Source organism: Nicotiana tomentosiformis, chromosome 1 (genome assembly GCF_000390325.3).
Source record: "Nicotiana tomentosiformis chromosome 1, ASM39032v3, whole genome shotgun sequence".
In the NCBI taxonomy this organism is placed as follows: domain Eukaryota; kingdom Viridiplantae; phylum Streptophyta; class Magnoliopsida; order Solanales; family Solanaceae; genus Nicotiana; species Nicotiana tomentosiformis.
In genome coordinates this window covers 2,318,393-2,338,047 of record NC_090812.1, presented here as the reverse complement: position 1 = coordinate 2,338,047, position 19,655 = coordinate 2,318,393, and the positions used below count along the sequence as shown (strand labels likewise).

Here is a 19,655-nt window from a genome sequence, read left to right as displayed (position 1 = left end):
CCCGGGCACAATTGGCTTCGACTAAGGTCCAGCTCTAGGCTGCAAAGGAAAAGGCTTTGGTACAGGCCAAAAAGATCAAGCAGCTCCCGATTCAGCTGAGCTCGGCGGTCTCCGGTCAAGATAATCTGGCCAAGGAACTTGAGGCAGCCAAGTCGGAGGTTGCCGGGGTCAAGGCCGAAGCCGATGAGAGGGTGGCCCAGCACAAGTCTGATGCCGAGGCGGCTCAGGACCAAGTGAGAAATATGGTAGAGCACATGAAGTGGCAATCCCGAAGGGAGGCCCTTGAGGGAGTTCATGCTCGGTGTTTTGACCTATTGGCTGAAATCGAGAATGCCAAGGTATTTGAAGCCAAGGCCAGGAAGCTGGCTTATCCCAAGGTGGAAGATTCCGAGGGGTCTGAAGATTTGGGTGAGTCTGAAGGTGGCGGAGACCCCGAAGGTGATGGTGTGGCCCCCAGCGAAGACTAGGCCACTTAGGATCTTTTTAGACATTTTTTCTTTTTCTTTTTGAGGTCATTCGGCCGTTGTAAAATTTGTATCGGGGCTATTTGGACCATGTAAAAAGAATTTTGGATATGAATATATAAGGCTTTCTTTCCCTTTTACAGCTTTTGAATTTTTTCCTTTGCTTTTGTATTTACAAAGATCGAAATGCCTTAGCATGAAATAATTAGGTTATATTCGAAGGTTCAAACAAACCTTGCCTTTACATTATTCTATTTTAAGGCATCTGGGAGTTTGGTGTTACTGAAAACTTTCTCCCAAAGTAAGTAATTTAGATTATAGTTTGTCGAGGGTAGCCTTTAGAACCGGTTATGAATTCTTTTTTTGAAGGCCTTATTTTTGCTACGGGTCTCGGACGTCTCCGAGCCGTATTAATATGGCCGTAGCCTTTTTAGTTCGAGTGTCGCCCAGTGGTCTTACTTTCCCGAGTTATCCGGACTTGCCTAAGATAACAGTCCCCGAGTAGGGGCGGCCGTGGCCTTTGAAATTCGGGGGTTGCCTTATAAGTCTTATGCTCCCGAGGTCTAATAGCTTGGACCGTCCGAGTTTGTTTTCGGACGGCAGTCCCCGAGTGATTTTTCGAACTCTGGTTAAAGCGTCCCTTGGGCTTGAAACCTTTAGGGGATCGGAATGTAGGGAATTCCTTAAGAAATGTAAAGAAAAAAGTTACAGGACAAGATGTTCACAAGGAAGAGACTTCTCTTTATTCTTGTGTATAATAGTTATACATGTGTACATGCTTTGTGTCAGGGTTCGAGCAGTCTATGTGGGCACAGTTCATTTGATCGTTTGGCCCTTATATTGAATCCTATCGATCAAGACCCTTCAATCCTGAAGTCTCTTTCCATGCTAAAGTCGATATCAGAGGGTAACGCCCCCAGTGTTCGGGGTTGATCGAAGAGAGGCCTCGAATGCTGTTATAATCATCATCACCGGTTCATTACCGGCCTTCGATTCTAAGTTAGCACGATTTACTTGTTGCCACTGTTTACCCTCAAAATCGGATAACAATTGAATTTATACGTGGCTTTAAGGATACGTGATCTAACTTGATACAAAATAAGAAATCAGATTAATATTGAAATTAATGATAAAAAAATAAATGCAAACCACACAAGTTGAACAATCTTTGCCTTAAAGGTTAGTCACCTTCGAGTCAAAAATACTTTAATCGATGCCGGAACAGAATGATGAGATAATAAGAACTAGATATAACAGTATATTGCTTTGGGATGTGTGTTACAATGTGTCCAATGAATTATCAAACCCCCGTTTATATATTAGAGGAGTCCTACTCTAGGTACATTTTTATTAAAGGTAAAAATCTCTTGATTTGCTAATTGTTGGCTCCTTGCCGATATGCGCCGAGATTTCCTCCGTAATATCTGCCCGGTCGCGGATATTTCGGTCTTTCGTTTATTATTTCCGAGCTCACTCGAGGCTAAGGTCGAGACCGGACTCAACGTTCCTCGAGGGCAGGTCTTCCGACCTCATGTTCTAGCTTGGTGAGACTCGAGGTCAATCTCTAGTCCGTGGTCGCCACGTTCCAAGCCAAATCTACCAAGTTGTAGTTGAGCTCGATTTCGACCGTATACACATTGCACTACTAAAAATCACCTGTTTACCGACGCAAATTACCGACGGACGTCCCTCGGTAACAAGGCTTTACCGACGGAAGTCCGTCGGTAAGTGGTTGGTAGGTAAATCCTTCCTCGGTAAAATAAACCGATACATCGGTAATTACGGACGAACCCATCGGAAAGCCATCGGTAAATTTCTGACAGTAGTTGGTTAGATAATTTTACTTACCGACTGATATCCGTCGGTATATTATAAAATAATATAATATTAATAATATCAATACCGACAGATGTCTGTCGGTAAATTAAAAATAATAATTTAATAATACCGACGGACACCATCGGTAAGTTTAGAGTTCTAATTTAGTAATTTAAAAATTAAAAATATGAATAAATTCATATTCCGATGGATATCCGTCGGTATTTTCAACAAAATTTAAAAATTTGGTTTAAGACTACCGACAGACTACCTCGCTAATTAAGAATGCTGGATTGAAAATGAATAATTGTTCCGACGGACTATGTCGGTAAGTCACTCGGTAAATCTGGTATATTTTTGCCAGGGAGTGCTTTTTTTTTTTTGCTGCACCACATGCCAGCCAGAACATTACAATAGACCTGCCATCCAGAACATTACAATAGAAACAAAAATGCAACCACAATAAAATTCAACTTAAAACAACAAAACTTTATAAACTATCCAAACATCCAAATTATCCCATCAAACATCAAAACTATCCAACCAAACTTCAGAATGTAACATTCAAAGCTAACATCCAACTAAACAACAATCCGACCAAACATAAAATCACTCCTTGTCTTCGGATTCCCCCTCATCTTCTTCATCATTTATATTAATTCCATCACTTTCATCCTCTTCATGAATGTGGCTATTTGGCAGAGAGCGGGCATACCGATTAAGTGGTTCACTTGAGCCTTGAGGGAGTCGATGTCATTCCTAAGTGCGTCTCTAATCTTCTCTTCATGCTTTATTTTTTCTCGTTCATCCGCATAGTTCCTAGAAAGTTGTTGAATTGTTCGCCGCATCTCCTCAAGGTCCTCAGCTTTCACGGTGGCGAATGTCCCAATACCTTGTAACCACAAAAGAGAAGTGAAAAAATACACAAAGAGTTAGAATTGAATAATTCAGCACCTAGCTTCATAAACTTCAACTAGGGAACATCGATTACCATACATACCATGAAGTAGAAACTTCGGTTAAGTTTTGAGCAGCATATTACTTTTACTAAATATAGGGGATACTCTTAATATGGTAGAGAACATCTTCAACTACTTAAAATTAACTAGTTCAATTAATTCTTATGATATGGAGGGAGTTGATTTTGTAACAGGCAAGTTGATAAATTTGAAATTGCTCTAACAAAACGTAACTATTAACACTAGAAAAACTAAAATTGTCTAACTTATCCCGTAAAGAGTGATCCACATTGTCAACAAATTGTAAGTGAAAGTTGTCCAACCATTTGATTCCTAGTGATGCTAAATTTCTACTATGACTTGGAGCCGAATGTTATAAATCAATTTGGTGACCAAGCAAACTCAGGGTCAAAAGTGTGCATCAGTAACTCCCTCTTAAACACCTTTAGCGTTTCAGCCTCTCTGACCACAAGAAGAATCTGTATCTCCTGTCGTCTTTCTTATACCTCTAAAAATCCAATTTGTCCTTACTAATAACAGACTGGAGGCTAGAAATCTTATGAAAATGCAACTTTTAATTAGTTATGTGCAGATATAGAGTGACATCACGATAGTACAATAGATTCAGATTCTTTAACTGAGGTCTTATCATTGTTATACAAAAAGTGTCTCTAAGGGTTCTCACAGAAGACTTAAAACATTTAGCTGGAAAGGATAGCCTATAAAGTAGTATTTGCAAACATTAGAGTTTCTTAACAAAAAGAAGTGCTTATTAACCAAAAAGTATATACCTTGTACTCCACACGCGAGGCGATGAAAATTGCGCTCGGAGGAAAGGCCTTATGCTCTACCCTTATACATGCCTCCAACCACGTTCAACCTCAATGGGAGAGTTTCTTCCTCCGATGGCATGATTAACTGTCCTTGCTCATCGGTCGGCTGACTCCTAGCGAGCTCTTCCGCTGCTTGTGGATTTGTGGAGTTTGAAACGACTCTTTTTTTTTCCTGAAATCATACTGTTTACCCGAAAAATGGGATAACGTTAAATTTGTGTATGATTCTAAGGATATGCGATACAATTTGATATTAATCGTATAGAGAAATAGAAATATATGTATTCTTGACTATGAGAATGAGAATAGTGAGCAAAAAGAATGAATAAGATAAAGTAAAACAAGCACAAGGGGATCTCTTTCAATATGAGAAGTGATCTTTTTGTTACAGTGTATGAGCTGCATATATGCTTACAAGAATTTTTCTTTTTATAGTAGAGGGATCCTACTTTATTTATAATAAAATAAAACATATAGTGGAGGTCCCATGATGAATCGTCTCTTCCTTGATTCCCGCCAAGATTCTCTCCCTTAGTGCGGTTGTAATGGCTCTTGTCTGCAAGCTCGATACTGGCTCAAACTCGTTATTGGATCGAGCCCTCGGTTTTGGCTTGAGTTTGACCTTCGGGGTGGGCGTAGCGCATTTCCGACCATCCTCATGTTGCCCTGCGGGTCGATCTAGTCATGGGCTCGATAATAGTATCGAGCTGACTCCTCGATTAGCCTTCGGACTCGAGGCTCGTTTGTACTATATTCGGAACTCATCCCAAAATCCCACTCCGGTTGCTTACCATTTGAACTCGATTGAACGTAGGACGGCCAAAATCTATTTCAACCATATACAGATAGTCCCCTCATTTCTCAGGAAGGATGTGGTGAGAATCGATATGATTTTCGACGGTTCGATCGGGTTATAAGATGACATTTTCACAGGGCACGATCATGACATATGTGATAGCTGTCCCATCAATTTATTCTTTCAAGGTATTTAATGCATGTCAGACGGTGGTCGGCCACCTCTGATATTGAACCGCCACAATGCAAGCCTATAAATAACCCCTCCATCTAACATTTACCACTTTTATGTCTTCACTCTTCCAAATTTTCTTACCCTTTCTCTCTATTTTGCCGCTTGCAGAGCCATCTACACCAGCGTTTGGTATCATCAACTTTTCATCTTTCTTTGCCTTTCTTTCTCTCATATCGATGGCCAAAACTTCGAAATCTGTACCTCAGAAGGAGAAAGCTTCTTCTTCACGACCGTCCGGTGACAAGGCGCCAGTGAAGCCGCCTACCTATGAGTATGTTCCCGGCCCGTGTACTCTAAAAATTGATTTTAAGGTTGAGAATCCTTCATCTGTTCCGGGTCGATGTGAGCATGTGTTGATGTACATGTGCTCGATAACAGAGGGTCATCTCGAGGCTGTGAGGAAAGATTGCTACTGGGGTTCCGAGGTTGTGTTGCAAATTCCCTCTCCCGAAGAGAGCGTCATTATTCATGTGGAGGGGTTTTTAAGTGTTTACACTTACTCCTTCACGTTGGGTCCCGTCGACCCTGTGATCATTGATTTTTGCAAAAGATATCAAGTCACCCTTGGTCAAATTCATCCTTCTCTATGGCGTATAGTAACCTTACTTCGCTTCTTCTCCAACAAGGCCGGGGGGGCTGAATTTTTCCCTGAATCACCTCATACGATTGTATCGGCCTCAAATCTTTCGAGGACTAATCAGGCTTCATCGTCGGGCATCGGGCCGTTATATCCGGGTGAGGACCCGTGACCTCATTCCGGAAGAGAAGATGTCGTTTCCCGAGGAATGGAATTTCGACCGTAAGTGGTTTTCGTAAGACGTTGCTTTTCGTATTTTTCTGATTTTATCTGATGCCTTTCTCCGATATACATCTACCCCTTGGATGCCATAAGCGGTACCCGACCTCGAGGATTGGGTTCGGAAGTTAGCCTCGACTTTCTCTTATGCCGAACGCGCGTGGCGTGATTTGGCAAAAGGTAGATGGGAGGCCAATAATCAAGGTAAGGGTCACTTCTCGTGTTCTTCGAAATGTTTTTTATGCTCCATTCATTACTAATTTCCTTCCATGCAGGTGTAACCAAAGATGCCGTTTTGAGGCCTTCGAGTGGTGAGGAAGGAACCAAGTCCTCGGTCCCGGAACCGGGGAAAGATAAGAAGCGAAAAACTGTCTCTCTGTCAGAGGATCCCAAGCCCAAAACTCGAAGGGTGAGGAGGAAGGCAATCGCTCTTTCAACGGACTTGGTCCAACAACTGAGAGAAGAACAAGAACAAGAAAAAAATGATGCCTCGGCTTTGGTGATCCGATCTGTGAAAGCTATCGAGGTCGCCAGACCTTTTAAGCCGATGGCGGCTATACCGGTCGGGGTCGGTTCCGGTACCCCGAGTCTCGATCAGAGTGTCCCAAGCGATTCGCTTGGGACTATGACAGTGGGTCATTTGCCTTCTCTTCCAACCTTTTATGAGGAGGCGTTAAAGGAAGCTCAAGAATTGAAGATCCCCGATATGGGCAGAGGTTCTAGTGTAGGGGACCCTTTTCGGGATTGCTTTACTGGAGTCGATGATGCCTCCAACATTGGTGACGCTTCTCTTCTCCTAGAAGAGGCCCAACGTTTCATTTCTCGGGTAATGATTTTACTGTACTTGGTTTCTTCGTTCTTTTCCAAACTTGACTTGTGTTTTTTCCCTACTGTGCAGGCCATTAGCAGGTTTCGAGTCGACCTCAGCCAGTGTGAGGTCGAGCTTCTGAAGGTCTCGGGGGAGAGAGATACCCTGCAGCTTCTTTGCAGCCAAAAGGATGAGGCTATAAGGACCTCCAAGAAGATTTGGTTAAGGCTCGTGAAGAAGAGGCCGAACTAGATAAACAGGTGAGCCTCGTTCTGTTAGAGTATGGGTTTGACCCAACTGTGGAAGTTAACCCTTCGTTATCTCAGCTGCAGCAAAAGGTTGAAAAGATCGGGTTACTTCGGGAAGAAGTCGATCAAATCAAGGCTGAATGTAACCGGTGGAATGAGACTATCGACCGCCTGGCTGTGGAAAAAGAAACCATCTTGGCCAAATTATTATCGGCCGATGTTCAGCTTCGAAGCGTCAAGCAAAAGGGCTCGGCTCAGGCTAAGAGGATTGAGGAGCTTGAAACAAGGCTTGCTGAGGCCAAGGCGGAGGTTGAGTCGTCGGTAGACAAGTCCATTACCGTGTATCGGGCTAATGCCGAGGCTACTCAGATGGAGGTACGAGAAGCGGCGGATACTGCTGATACTCGATCACATTGGGTTGTCGAACTTGCTAAGTGGTGGTCTCGGAGGGAGACCCTCGAGGAGATACACGCTCGAGGTTTCGACCTTGCTGAAGAGATAAAATAGGCTAAAGAGCTCGAAGCTGAAGTTGAAGCCTTGGCTTCTGATGGCGATGATGATGATGATGATGATGATGGTAGCAAGAGAGGATCCGAGAACTGGGGGAGCCCGATAGAGAATAGACCGCTCCTGAGGATGACCATGAAGCTTAGTCCTTAATTTTTACGTTTGTAATCAACCATGTAGACAATTTTGTATATAGACAACTTTGCCGACTTGCTTCTGCTTTGTGAAGACTTTATACGTGCCTTATAAATGTTTTCACAAGGATTTAAACAACTTAATCAAATTTTGGACTTCGTAGCCTCTATAATCGAGCGAGTTCTTATTCAAATTTGAAGTGATGTAGCCCTTAGGCTTATTAGTTGAGTCAATGATTTGAATTCGAAGTAATGTAGCCTGTAGGCATAATGGTCGAGTGAGTGCTTGCTCGAACTCAAAATAAAGTAGCCCTTAGGCTTAGTAGTCGAGTGAATGATTCGAACTCGAAGTAATGTATCCCGTAGGCATAATGGTCGAGTGAGTGCTTGCTCGAACTCAAAATAAAAGTATCCTGTAGGCTTAGTAGTCGAGTGAATGATTCGAACTCGAAGTAATGTAGCTCGTAGGCGTAATGGTCGAGTGAGTGCTTGCTCGAACTCGAAATAAAATAGCCCGTAGGCTTAGTAGTCGAGTGAATGATTCGAACTCAAAGTAATGTAGCCCGTAGGCATAATAATCGAGTGACTGCTTGCTCGAACTCGAAATAAAGTAGCCCATAGGCTTAGTAGTCGAGTGAATGATTCGAACTCGAAGTAATGTAGCCCGTAGGCATAATGATCGAGTGAGTGCTTGCTCAAACTCGAAATAAAGTAGCACGTGGGCTTAGTAGTCGAGTGAATGATTCGAACTCGGGATAATGTGGCCCGTAGGCGTAATGGTCGAGTGAGTACTTGCTCGAACTCGAAATGAAAGTAGCCAGTAGGCGTAGTGGTCGAATTTATCTTAACTCTGTTTGCGTAATAAATCTCCAAATAGAGGAATGTTTCTTAGATATAAGATGTCTGTAAAGAGGAGAACTTTCTTTGCAAGTCACTATACATGTGTTCATGTTTCGTGCCTGGGTTCGTGCCAACTATATGAGCATGGTTCGTTTTGACCATTTAGCTCTTACAACTTTTCCTATAGGAACCCCGTTGTTGCGAAATAACTTTCTTGCATCAGAACTTGATATATTTGAGGGCTAACGCCCCCCAGTATTCGAGGTCGATTGTAAAGAGACCTCGGATACTGTTGTAAGTGCAGCACGATCATTGGTTGCCTCGTTAAAAACCTTGCCGAAAAATCCATTTGGGATAAAACCAGTCTAAGGGAAAAAGAGTGCAACGCGTACTTTCAGATCTATGGCTTCGTATCGAAGGATCCATCTTAGCTTCTGCTCGGACTTCTGCAGGGGTCAGTTTTGAAATGTAAATGAATATGGAAGGGTCGTACCTTAGCAGTAGTATCGTTTTAGATGTGACACATTCCAATTGCTCGATAGTTATTTGCCGTTTATAATGTCGAGCTTGTATGATCCCTTTCCGACTTTCTCGAGAACCTGGTATGGTCCTTCCCAGTTCGGTCCTAGTTTTCCTTCGTTCGGATATCGGGTTTTCAGGGTGAATTTCCTTAGCACTAAGTCCCCGAGCTTAAAATGGCGGAGCTTGGTTCTTCGATTATAGTATCTTTCGATTCGTTTCTTTTGGGCGGCCAATTGGACGAGAGCAGCTTCTCGTTTTTCGTCCGATAATTCGAGGCTAGTGTTCATAGCCTCGTTATTTGATTCTTCTGTCGTGTATCGAAATCTGGCACTGGGTTCGCCGACTTCGACTGGTATCAATGCTTCGGACCCATATACTAAGGAGAACGGGGTTACCCCTATACTAGATTTTGACGTTGTTCGATATTCCCAAAGGACTTCGGGTAGGATTTCTCTCCACTTTCCTTTAGCGTCGTTCAACCTCTTCTTTAGGTTTTGAATGATAGTTTTGTTCGTTGATTCGGCCTGTCCGTTCCCACTGGAGTGGTACGGTGTTGATAATATCCTTCTTATTTTGTGATCTTCAAAGAATTTGGTCACTTTGTTGCCAACGAATTGTTTTCCATTGTCACATACTATTTCGACGGGTATCCCGAATCGACATACGATATAATCCCAGATAAAGTCTATAACTTCTCTCTCTCTTATTTTCTCGAATGCCTTTGCTTCAACCCATTTAGAGAAATAGTCAGTCATAAATAAAATGAATTTGGCTTTACCTGGGGTCGATGGCAGAGGGCCGACGATATCTATTCCCCATTTTATGAATGGCCATGGGGATAGGACTGAGTGAAGTTTCTCTCCGGGTTGATGGATCATTCGCGCAAACCTTTGACATATGTCACATTTTCGAACAAATTCCTTCGCATCTTTGCCCATATCGATCCAATAATACCCTGCTCTGATTAATTTTCGGACTAATGGATCGGCGCCAGAGTGATTCCCACAAGTGCCCTCGTGCACTTCGCGTAGGATGTAACCGGTATCTCCCGGACCCAAGCATATTACTAATGGTCCATCAAATGTCCTTCGGTATAGCGTTCCATCTGAAGCCAACGTGAATCGAGCAGCTTTAGTCCGTAGAGCCCTCGAATCTTTAGGGTCTGATGGGAGCTTTCCGCTCTTTAAGTATGAAATATACTTATTTCTCCAATCCAAGGTTAAGCTTGTAGAATTTATCTCGGCGTGACCTTCTTCGATCACGGATCTTGAGAGTTGAACGACAGTCCCCGAGCTCAAGTCACCTTCCTCGACCGACGATCCCAAATTCGCAAGTGCATCAGCCTCACTGTTTTGCTCTCGTGGAATATGTTGTAAAGTCCATTGTTTGAAATGGTGCAAAGTGACATGTAGTTTTTCCAAATACCGTTGCATTCTATCTTCTCGAACTTCGAAGGTTTTGTTTACTTGACTTACCACCAGCAAAGAGTCACAATTGGCTTCAATGACTTCTGCTCCCAAGTTTTTAGCTAGATCGAGACCTGCAATCATGGCCTCATACTCTGCCTCATTGTTAGTCAACCTGGTAGTTTTAATAGATTGCCTAATAGTGTTACCTGTGGGTGGCTTTAAAACTATGCCTAGCCCGGACCCCTTTACGTTCGAAGCCTCGTCCGTAAAAAGGGTCCATACCCTCGAGGACGTACCCGATTTCAGCAGGATTTCTTTTTCGACTTCAGGTACGAGGGTTGGCGTGAAATCGGCCACGAAGTCTGCTAAAATTTGAGACTTGATGGCCGTACGGGGTTGATATTCGATATCGTACCCAGTGAGTTCGACGGTCTATTTAGCCAATCGGCCTGATAGTTCGAGCTTGTGCAAAATATTATGAAGTGGGTAAGTTGTTAATACGCATATGGGGTGACATTGAAAGTACGGTCGTAACTTTCTAGAGGCACTTATTAGTGTAAGTGCCAATTTTTCTAGGTGCGGATATCTAGCTTCTGCTTCTCCTAAGGTTCGACTTATATAATAAATGGAAAATTGCGTACCTTGCTCTTCCCGAACTAGGACACCGCTTACTGCGATTTCTGATACTGCTAAGTATAAGAAAAGTTTTTCGTCTATTTTTGGAGTGTGAAGTAGTGATGTGCTCGACAGATATTGTTTTAGTTCCTTCAATGCCTGTTGGCATTCCGGGGTCCAAGCAAAATCGTTCTTCTTATTGAGTGGGGAGAAAAATTTGTGACTTCGATCTGATGTTCTCGAAATGAATCGGCCTAAGGCCGCAATTCGTCCCGTTAGCCTTTGTACAGCTTTTACGCTGTCCACGATGGTGATGTCTTCGATGGCCTTGATTTTATCGGGGTTAATCTCGATTCCCCGATTTGACACCATGAAGCCGAGGAACTTGCCCGAACCGACCCCGAAAGCATATTTTTGGGGGGTTGAGCTTCATGTTGTATTTTCTCAAAATCTCGAACGTTTCCTGCAAATGGGTCAAATGATCCTCTGCGCGTAGGGACTTAACTAGCATGTCATCAATATAAACTTCCATTGATTTACCTATTTGTTCTTCGAACATTTTATTCACTAGACGTTGGTAAGTAGCCCCTGCATTTTTTAGCCAGAAGGGCATCACATTATAACAATATGTTCCATATTTTGTGACAAATGAAGTTTTTTCCTGGTCTTCTGGGCTCATCTGGATTTGATTATACCTGGAGTAGGCATCGAGAAAAGTGAGGATCTCATGGCCGGCCGTGGCATCGATCATGCGATCGATGTTGGGCAGCGGAAAAGGATCTTTGGGGCATGCTTTGTTCAAATCCTTATAGTCCTCACACATTCTAAGTTTGTTCCTTTTTTTAGGCACTACAACTACATTGGCTAGCCATTCGGGATATTTCACCTCCCGAATGGATCCTATCTTGAGGAGTTTAGTTACCTCGTCCTTTATGAATGCGTGTTTTACCTCGGACTGTGATCTTCTCTTTTGCTTTACCGGTCTGAACCTAGGTCACTACAACTACATTGGCTAGCCATTCAGGATATTTCACCTCCCGAATGGATCCTATCTTGAGGAGTTTGGTTACCTCGTCCTTTATGAATGTGTGCTTTACCTCAGACTGGGGTCTTCTCTTTTGCTTTACCGGTCTGAACCTAGGGTCCAAGCTTAGCCGATGCATCGTTATGTCCGATGGAATCCCTATTATATCTAAATGGGACAAGGCAAAGCAATCAATGTTATCGATAAGAAATTGAATAAGTTTCTTCCTAAGTTCGGGGCTCAACCCCGTACCCAGGTATACCTTCCGTTCAGGCCAGTGTTCGATTAGTGTGACTTGCTCCAGTTCCTCAATCGTTGATTTGGTGGCTTCGGAGTCATCGGGAATCACGAAGGATTGATGGATCCTCTGATCATCATCCTCTTCGATCTTCTGGTTATCTGGTTAGGTCAAAGCCGATGTCTGTGATTGCTATTTGGTATCTCGTTCCCCTTCCGAGCCCGATTCCTTTTCTGGCGAAGGCGAGGATATTAGTTTCGCTTCCTCTACGGCGAACATTTCTCTTGCGGCTGGTTGTTCTCCGTACACCGTTTTGACTCCTCTCGATATTGGGAATTTGAGGACCTGGTGTAGGGTCGAAGGTATAGCTCTCATGTTGTGGATCCATGGCCTTCTAAGAAGGGCGTTGTATCTCATGTCGCCTTCGATTACGTGAAACTTCATTTCCTGGATGGTTCCGGCCACATTTATTGGTAGATTTATCTCGCCTTTGGTGGTTTCACATGCCATATTGAATCCGTTTAGAACTAGGGTTGCGGGTACGATCTGGCCCTGCAGACCAAGCTGTTTTACGACCCTCAATCTGATGATGTTGGCCGAGCTACCTGGATCAATCAACACACGCTTAATTTTAGTTTTATTCATGAGTACAGATATTACCAGTGCGTCGTTATGACATTGTATGAATCCTTCTGCATCTTCATCACTGAAGGACAACATTCCTATGGGTGTGTAATCTTGAGTTCGAGATCGCTTTTCTCTCACAATCGACGTCTTAGTGCGTTTAAGCACTAGTTCCTGAGGGGTATCGGCTCCGCCGATGATCATGTGAATGGCGTGCTGTGGTTCTTCTTGTTCGATGTGCTTGCCGAAATCCCTGTTTTCAAAATGGCTCTTCGCCCTATCACTCAAAAATTCTCGAAGGTGCCCTTTGTTGAATAACCGGGCTACTTTCTCTCTTAGTTGCCTGCAATCTTCCGTTCTGTGGCCATGGGTGCCATGATATTCGCACCTTTGATTGGGATTCCTCTGGGCAGGATCGGTCTGCATGGGTCGAGGCCATTTAGTGTCTTTTATGCGTCCGATAGCCGATACGATGGCGGATGCATCAATGCTGAAGTTATACTCTGATAACCAAGGTGCTTCCTTAGATTCGGCAGGCCTATCGAACCTACTTCTGTTCATCAGATCCCGGGACCCTTGACCTCGATCATTTCTTTTGTTATTTTGCCTGAGGTTATGTCTCGATTCAGTGACTCTGTAGCTTCCGTTGTACGGTTGGTATCGATCCCCGATCGGACCTCGTTCTCGATTAGTATCGAACAACAGGTTCAGACCCCAATTGATCATCTTCGACCCTAATTTTTGATTGATACCGATTGTGCACGTCAGCCCACGTGATGGCTAGGTATTCGATCAGGTTATGCTTTAATCGTCGTGAAGCCGTCGAACTTCGTTCGTTCAAACCTTGAGTGAAAGCCTGAACAACCCAATCGTCTGTGACTGGTGGTAAGTCCATTCGTTCCATTTGAAAACGAGATACGAACTCCCTCAGCATCTCGTTATCCTTTTGCCTTACCTTGAAGAGGTCTGATTTCCTTGTTGCGACTTTTATGGCGCCGACATGTGCTTTCACAAAAGAATCTGCTAACATGGCGAATGAGTCGATGGAATTTGGTGGTAGGTTGTGATACCAAATCATTGCCCCTTTCGAGAGGGTCTCTCCGAATTTTTTTAACAACACAGATTCGATTTCATCGTCTTCTAAATCATTGCCCTTGATGGTGCATGTGTAAGAAGTGACGTTCTCGTTGGGAACGGTCGTTCCATTATATTTGAGAATTTCGGGCATACAGAGTATTTTAGGGATTGGTTTTGGGGCTGCGCTCGAGGGAAAAGGTTTTTGTACGAATTTTTTCGAATCCAACCCTTTTATCATTGGTGGAACTCCCGGGATCTGATCGACCCTAGAGTTATAAGTTTCTACTTTTTTATCGTTGGCTTCGACTCGCTTTGTGAGTTCCTCGAGCAATTTAGCAATTTCGGGAGTAGTCCCCGATTCTTGCTCATTTGACTTCACTATGGTTGGCTCCGTTCTGTGGGTGATTTCTTGAGGTGAATTGGGCTCCGGCCTGCTTTGTAACTGGGTTTGGCTCTGCAACTGAGCTATTGCTGCCTGTTGGGCTTGCAACATTTCGAAAATCATACGCAAGCTAACGTCGTTTTCCTCGACGTTGTGGGTATCTCGAGCCGCAGACCGAGTGCCACCATGGATGTTATTCTCGGGTTCAGCATGTAGGTTTGCCTCAATGGCTATATGCGAATTGATGTCTATTGGCGCTTCGATTCGAGCTCCAACGGCATGTACAAGTGGTCTTTCAATACCGGGTGTCAAGTTGTTATATTCGTCTTGAAGACCGGCCCCGTTGTCGATTGGTGAAGCCATTTGATTGATGGTTAGTCGTAGCTAATCCGAAATTTAAGATATTTTTGGAGACAAGCGCAAAACACAATGGCGTATTTTTTCATATTCGTATCAAATAACCACTGTTATCCTTAGCCCCACAGTGGGCACCAAACTGTTTACCCGAAAAATGGGATAACATTAAATTTGTGTATGGTTCTAAGGATATGCGATACAATTTGATATTAATCGTATAGAAAAATAGAAATATGTATATTTTTGACTATGAGAATAAAAATAGTGAGCAAAAAGAATGAATAAGATAAAGTAAAACAAGCACAAGTGAATCTCTTTCAATATGAGAAGTGATCTTTTTGTTACAGTGTATGAGTTGCCCGTATGCTTACAAGGATTCCCCTTTTTATAGTAGAAGGATCCTACTTTATTTATAATAAAATAAAATATATAGTGGAGGTCCCATGATGAATTGTCTCTTCTTTGATTCCCGCCAAAATTCTCTCCCTTAGTGCGGTTGTAACGGCTCTTGTCTGCGAGCTCGATACTGGCTCGAACTCGTTATTGGGTCGAGCCCTCGGCTTTGGCTTGAGTTCAACCTTCGAAGTGGGCGTAGCGCATTTCCGACCATCCTCATATTGCCCTGCGGGTTGATTTAGTCATGGGCTCGATAATAGTATCGAGCCGACTCCTCGATCAGCCTTCGGACTCGAGGCTCGTTTGTACTGTCTTCGGAACTCATCCCAAAATCCCACTCCGGTTGCTTACCATTCGAACTCGATCGAACGTAGGAAGGCCGAAATCTATTTCGACCGTATACACATGCCAACTTTATTATGTTACTACATTCTTACCATGATTCCATCACTAATTATTTGAACGCACAAAAGAAAGAAGATTAAAAAGAAAAAGAAGTTTATATATATATATATATATATATATATATATATATATATATATATATATATATATATATATATCCCTCCTCAAAAACTTTCTTTACTCCAGAAAAGTTAGTTGAAAGTGGTCATAATGTTAAGAGTTAAAAACGAGGTCAAGTTCTAATTAGAAAGTGTTAAACATAAGATAATACACTATTAATGCATAGTTTCAAAAGCAATTTGCTCGCTTCTCAAAAAAACAAGAGTTTTTGTAAAAGATTTCGAAAAGGCAAGAACGTAACTAACTAAAATGAAACAAATAGTATAACATAATACAACATATATATATAAGAATTAAGAAGCTAAAATTACATGATATGAACCCATGAATTGAAGAATTCCAACTTGGGATTGCAAGAAGTTAATATACTTATAAGCAGCTTGAAACATCTCAGCAGTGTTCATCTTTTGCCCACCAGGAATCAACTTCCCAAGCTCCTGTGTCTTCTATGTTATTTTCTTTCTCCTTTGCCTTGCCGCAATGCTCTGTGCTGACAAATTCTTCTCATTACATTTCTTCACACTACTCACCTTAGCCTCTAAGGCATTTTCGCTTCTGTAAACTGGCAAACATGGAAATTCAGGTAGCGAAAATGACGTTAAATCTTCCAACATTGGAGGATTTGGCACAAACTCATTGAAATAATTGTTAGTGATTTCAAGGCAACAGTTATTTTGAAAGAACTTTTGGCGTTTCGGGCAGCTCTGAAAATTATTCAATTGTTGGTATGAATTTACTTGGACAAGTTGGATTGGTGTGCAGTTATTGAATTTAAAATTGGCTAGTAATAACATTTCAAGCTTTTAAATGTGGACCAAGACCTTTTCTTAGAAGGCATTCCTGTTCCAATGTCTTAAAGGGAAAAAGGTTTTCCACATATTTCTTCAAATCAAAGGAATCTCTTTCACAAGATAACATAGTATAGTATAGGTTAGGAAGAAGTCCAGGGAGAAGAATAGATCAACTAAACCTAATAAAGGCTACACTACAGGAAGCATCAAGAAATTCAAATGCAATGATGAACCCTGCTTTCAGAAACAGCACAAGAATTCTCAACAGAAACTTAAAAAACAAGTACTAATAGTAATAGTGATGTATTTGATCCAATAGAGGCACCGCTCTTTCATTTCTCTAGTGTTGGACTTAAATTCAAGTTCCTTATGCCAAAACAACAAATAACTGGAACACGGTTCAAAATGCACAGAGACAAAAAGGAGTTCTAATCCTGCAAAATTTCAAATCTCTCTCAAGATTTATATATAAGTATAGGGTATCAATTTATGTCTCGGTGGCTATTGTAGCAAACAAAAGAGAGGTGACAAATAACACTTGGCAATTTTTATACCTTGCTAAAAACAAGCACGAAAATTGCATCTACAAGATTGAACAACCAAAAGAACAAACTTGAGGATGGAATACTAAAATAAAGCCCATCAAGGTCTAAGATTCATCTTCACCAGACCCTTCTCTTTCTTTTCCTCTTATCCTAAACCTCCCTTCCCCTTCGCATTACTATGAGAATTTGTAAACTCAAACCACCCCCAAAAACGACCTCAATGGCCGACAATGGAAGAAAACTTACCGGAGATGGAGAGGAGTCTGAGTGCCGACGATGGCCGCTTGGATTGAGTGCCGACGACGCCGGTGAAGCGGGGATTTGCCCTAGAAGCAGTGAGGCGGAGTGTTTAATTTGGTCAATGTATATTCTTCTTATGTTTAATGAAGCGGGGATTTCACATCTCTAAAGTTTATGTTTATGTTTAAGCAGGGAGGCGGAGTGCTTATTTGTTAACCAAATTAATTTATGTTTAAGTAATTAGCAAACATGTAATTATATAAACCAAAATTAATGACCAATAATTTTGGTGTGATTATCAATTTATAAGCTAATTAATTATCACTGATACACTTCTACGTAATGTAATTATCAATTTACAATGTAATTGAACCTAACATTACTTAAGGATACTAGCTAATTAATTATTAATATTAATTAACGATACAATTAATATATTTCTACTTACTTAAGTTATCAATTTAAGATAATTAAATAATCACTAAGATTTTTCACGTATATCATTAATAAACTTCTATTTAGTGTGTAATTATCAATGTATAGGCTAGTGCATCACTAACATTACTTAAGGATATATATATCCTTAGTGCGTACACTTCTACTTAGTGTAATTATCAATATTTATAAGCTAATTGTAACTATTACACTTCTATACTTATGTAATTATCAATGAATTATCTAATAAATTATTAATATTAATTAACGATATTGCTAATATAGTTTTACTTACTTTAGTTGTCAATTTAAGATAATTAAACAATTACCAATATTTGTCGGTATACCATTAATAAACTTCTACCTAGTATGTAATTATCAATGTATAGGCTAGTGCATCACTAACATTACTTAAGGATATATCCTTAGTGCGTACACTTCTACTTAGTGTAATTATCATTATCTATAAGCTAATTATAACTATTACACTTCTATACCTAATGTAATTATCAATGAATTACCTAATAAATTGCTAATATTAATTAACGATATTGCTAATATAGTTTTACTTACTTTAGTTGTCAATTTAAGATAATTAAACAATTACCAATATTTGTCGGTATACCATTAATAAACTTCTACCTAGTATGTAATTATCAATGTATAGGCTAGTGCATCACTAACATTACTTAAGGATATATCCTTAGTGCGTACACTTCTACTTAGTGTAATTATCATTATCTATAAGCTAATTATAACTATTACACTTCTATACCTAATGTAATTATCAATGAATTGCCTAATAAATTACTAATATTAATTAACGATATTGCTAATATAGTTTTACTTACTTTAGTTGTCAATTTAAGATAATTAAATAATTACCAATATTTGTCAGTATACCATTAATAAATTTCTACCTAGTGTGTAATTATCAATGTATAGGCTAGTGCATCACTAACATTACTTAAGGATATATCCTTAGTGCGTACATTTCTACTTAGTGTAATTATCAATATCTATAAGCTAATTGTAACTATTACACTTCTTGCTTAAAGTAATTATCAATGAATTGCCTAATAAATTATTAATATTAATTAACGATATTGCTAATATAGTCTTACTTACTTTAGTTGTCAATTTAAGATAATTAAACAATTACCAATATTTGTTAGTATGCCATTAATAAACTTCTACCTAATGTGCAATATCAATGTATAGGTTAGTGCATGACTAACATTACTTAAAGATATATTCTTAGTACACTTCTACTTAGTGTAATTATCAATCTATAAGATAATTATAACTATTACACTTATGTTTAGTGTAACTATCAATATATAGACTAATTAATTATTAACATTACTTAACGATACCACTAATAAATCTTTACTTACTTTAATTATCAATTTAGAGATAAACAATCACTAACATTTCTCACAAATAGCATTAATACACTTCCATTTAGTGTATAATTATCAATGTATAGGCTAATCAATCACTAACATTACTTATATAAGGATGCCACTAGTTCACTAATACTTAGTACTATTATCAATGTATACAGGCTAATATATCAATCACCAATATTACTTACAAATATATTATTAATACACTTATACTTCGTGTAATTATCAATCTACAAGCTAAATATAACTAATACACGTTTAATTAGTATATTATCAATGTGTATGATAATCAATTGTTAACGTTACTTAAGGACACCGTTAATACACTTCTACTTACAGTAATTATCAATTTATAAGATAAACCATCACTAATATTTCTTACGAAAAATGACTAATGCACTTCTTCTTAGTGTGTGTAACTATTAATGTATAGGTTAATCAATGTAGTTAAGGATACTACAAATTCACTTTTACTTAGTGTAATTATAAATTACTTAGCAAATTACCACTAATATATTTTTAAGTAGTGTAATTACCTCCACTTAGTGTAAATTTCAATAAATAGGCTATCAACCACTAAGATAATTAAGTAAATACTTATCGAGGGACTTACCGACGGCCTCCCTCGG

At 40.4% G+C, this 19,655-nt stretch overlaps 2 long non-coding RNA genes across 2 annotated transcripts; both read right to left on the bottom strand.

Moving 5' to 3' along the window:
- Positions 1 to 2,722: 2,722 nt before the first annotated feature.
- Positions 2,723 to 4,238, bottom strand: LOC138898513 (uncharacterized). The gene is made up of 2 exons (XR_011410839.1): positions 4,033 to 4,238; positions 2,723 to 3,174 (listed from the first exon to the last, which is right to left on the bottom strand). It is a non-coding gene; the product is annotated as an uncharacterized lncRNA (long non-coding RNA).
- An 11,586-nt stretch (positions 4,239 to 15,824) lies between these two features.
- LOC104101276 (uncharacterized) lies at positions 15,825 to 17,362 on the bottom strand. The gene is made up of 2 exons (XR_687420.4): positions 17,189 to 17,362; positions 15,825 to 16,168 (listed from the first exon to the last, which is right to left on the bottom strand). It is a non-coding gene; the product is annotated as an uncharacterized lncRNA (long non-coding RNA).
- Positions 17,363 to 19,655: the final 2,293 nt, after the last annotated feature.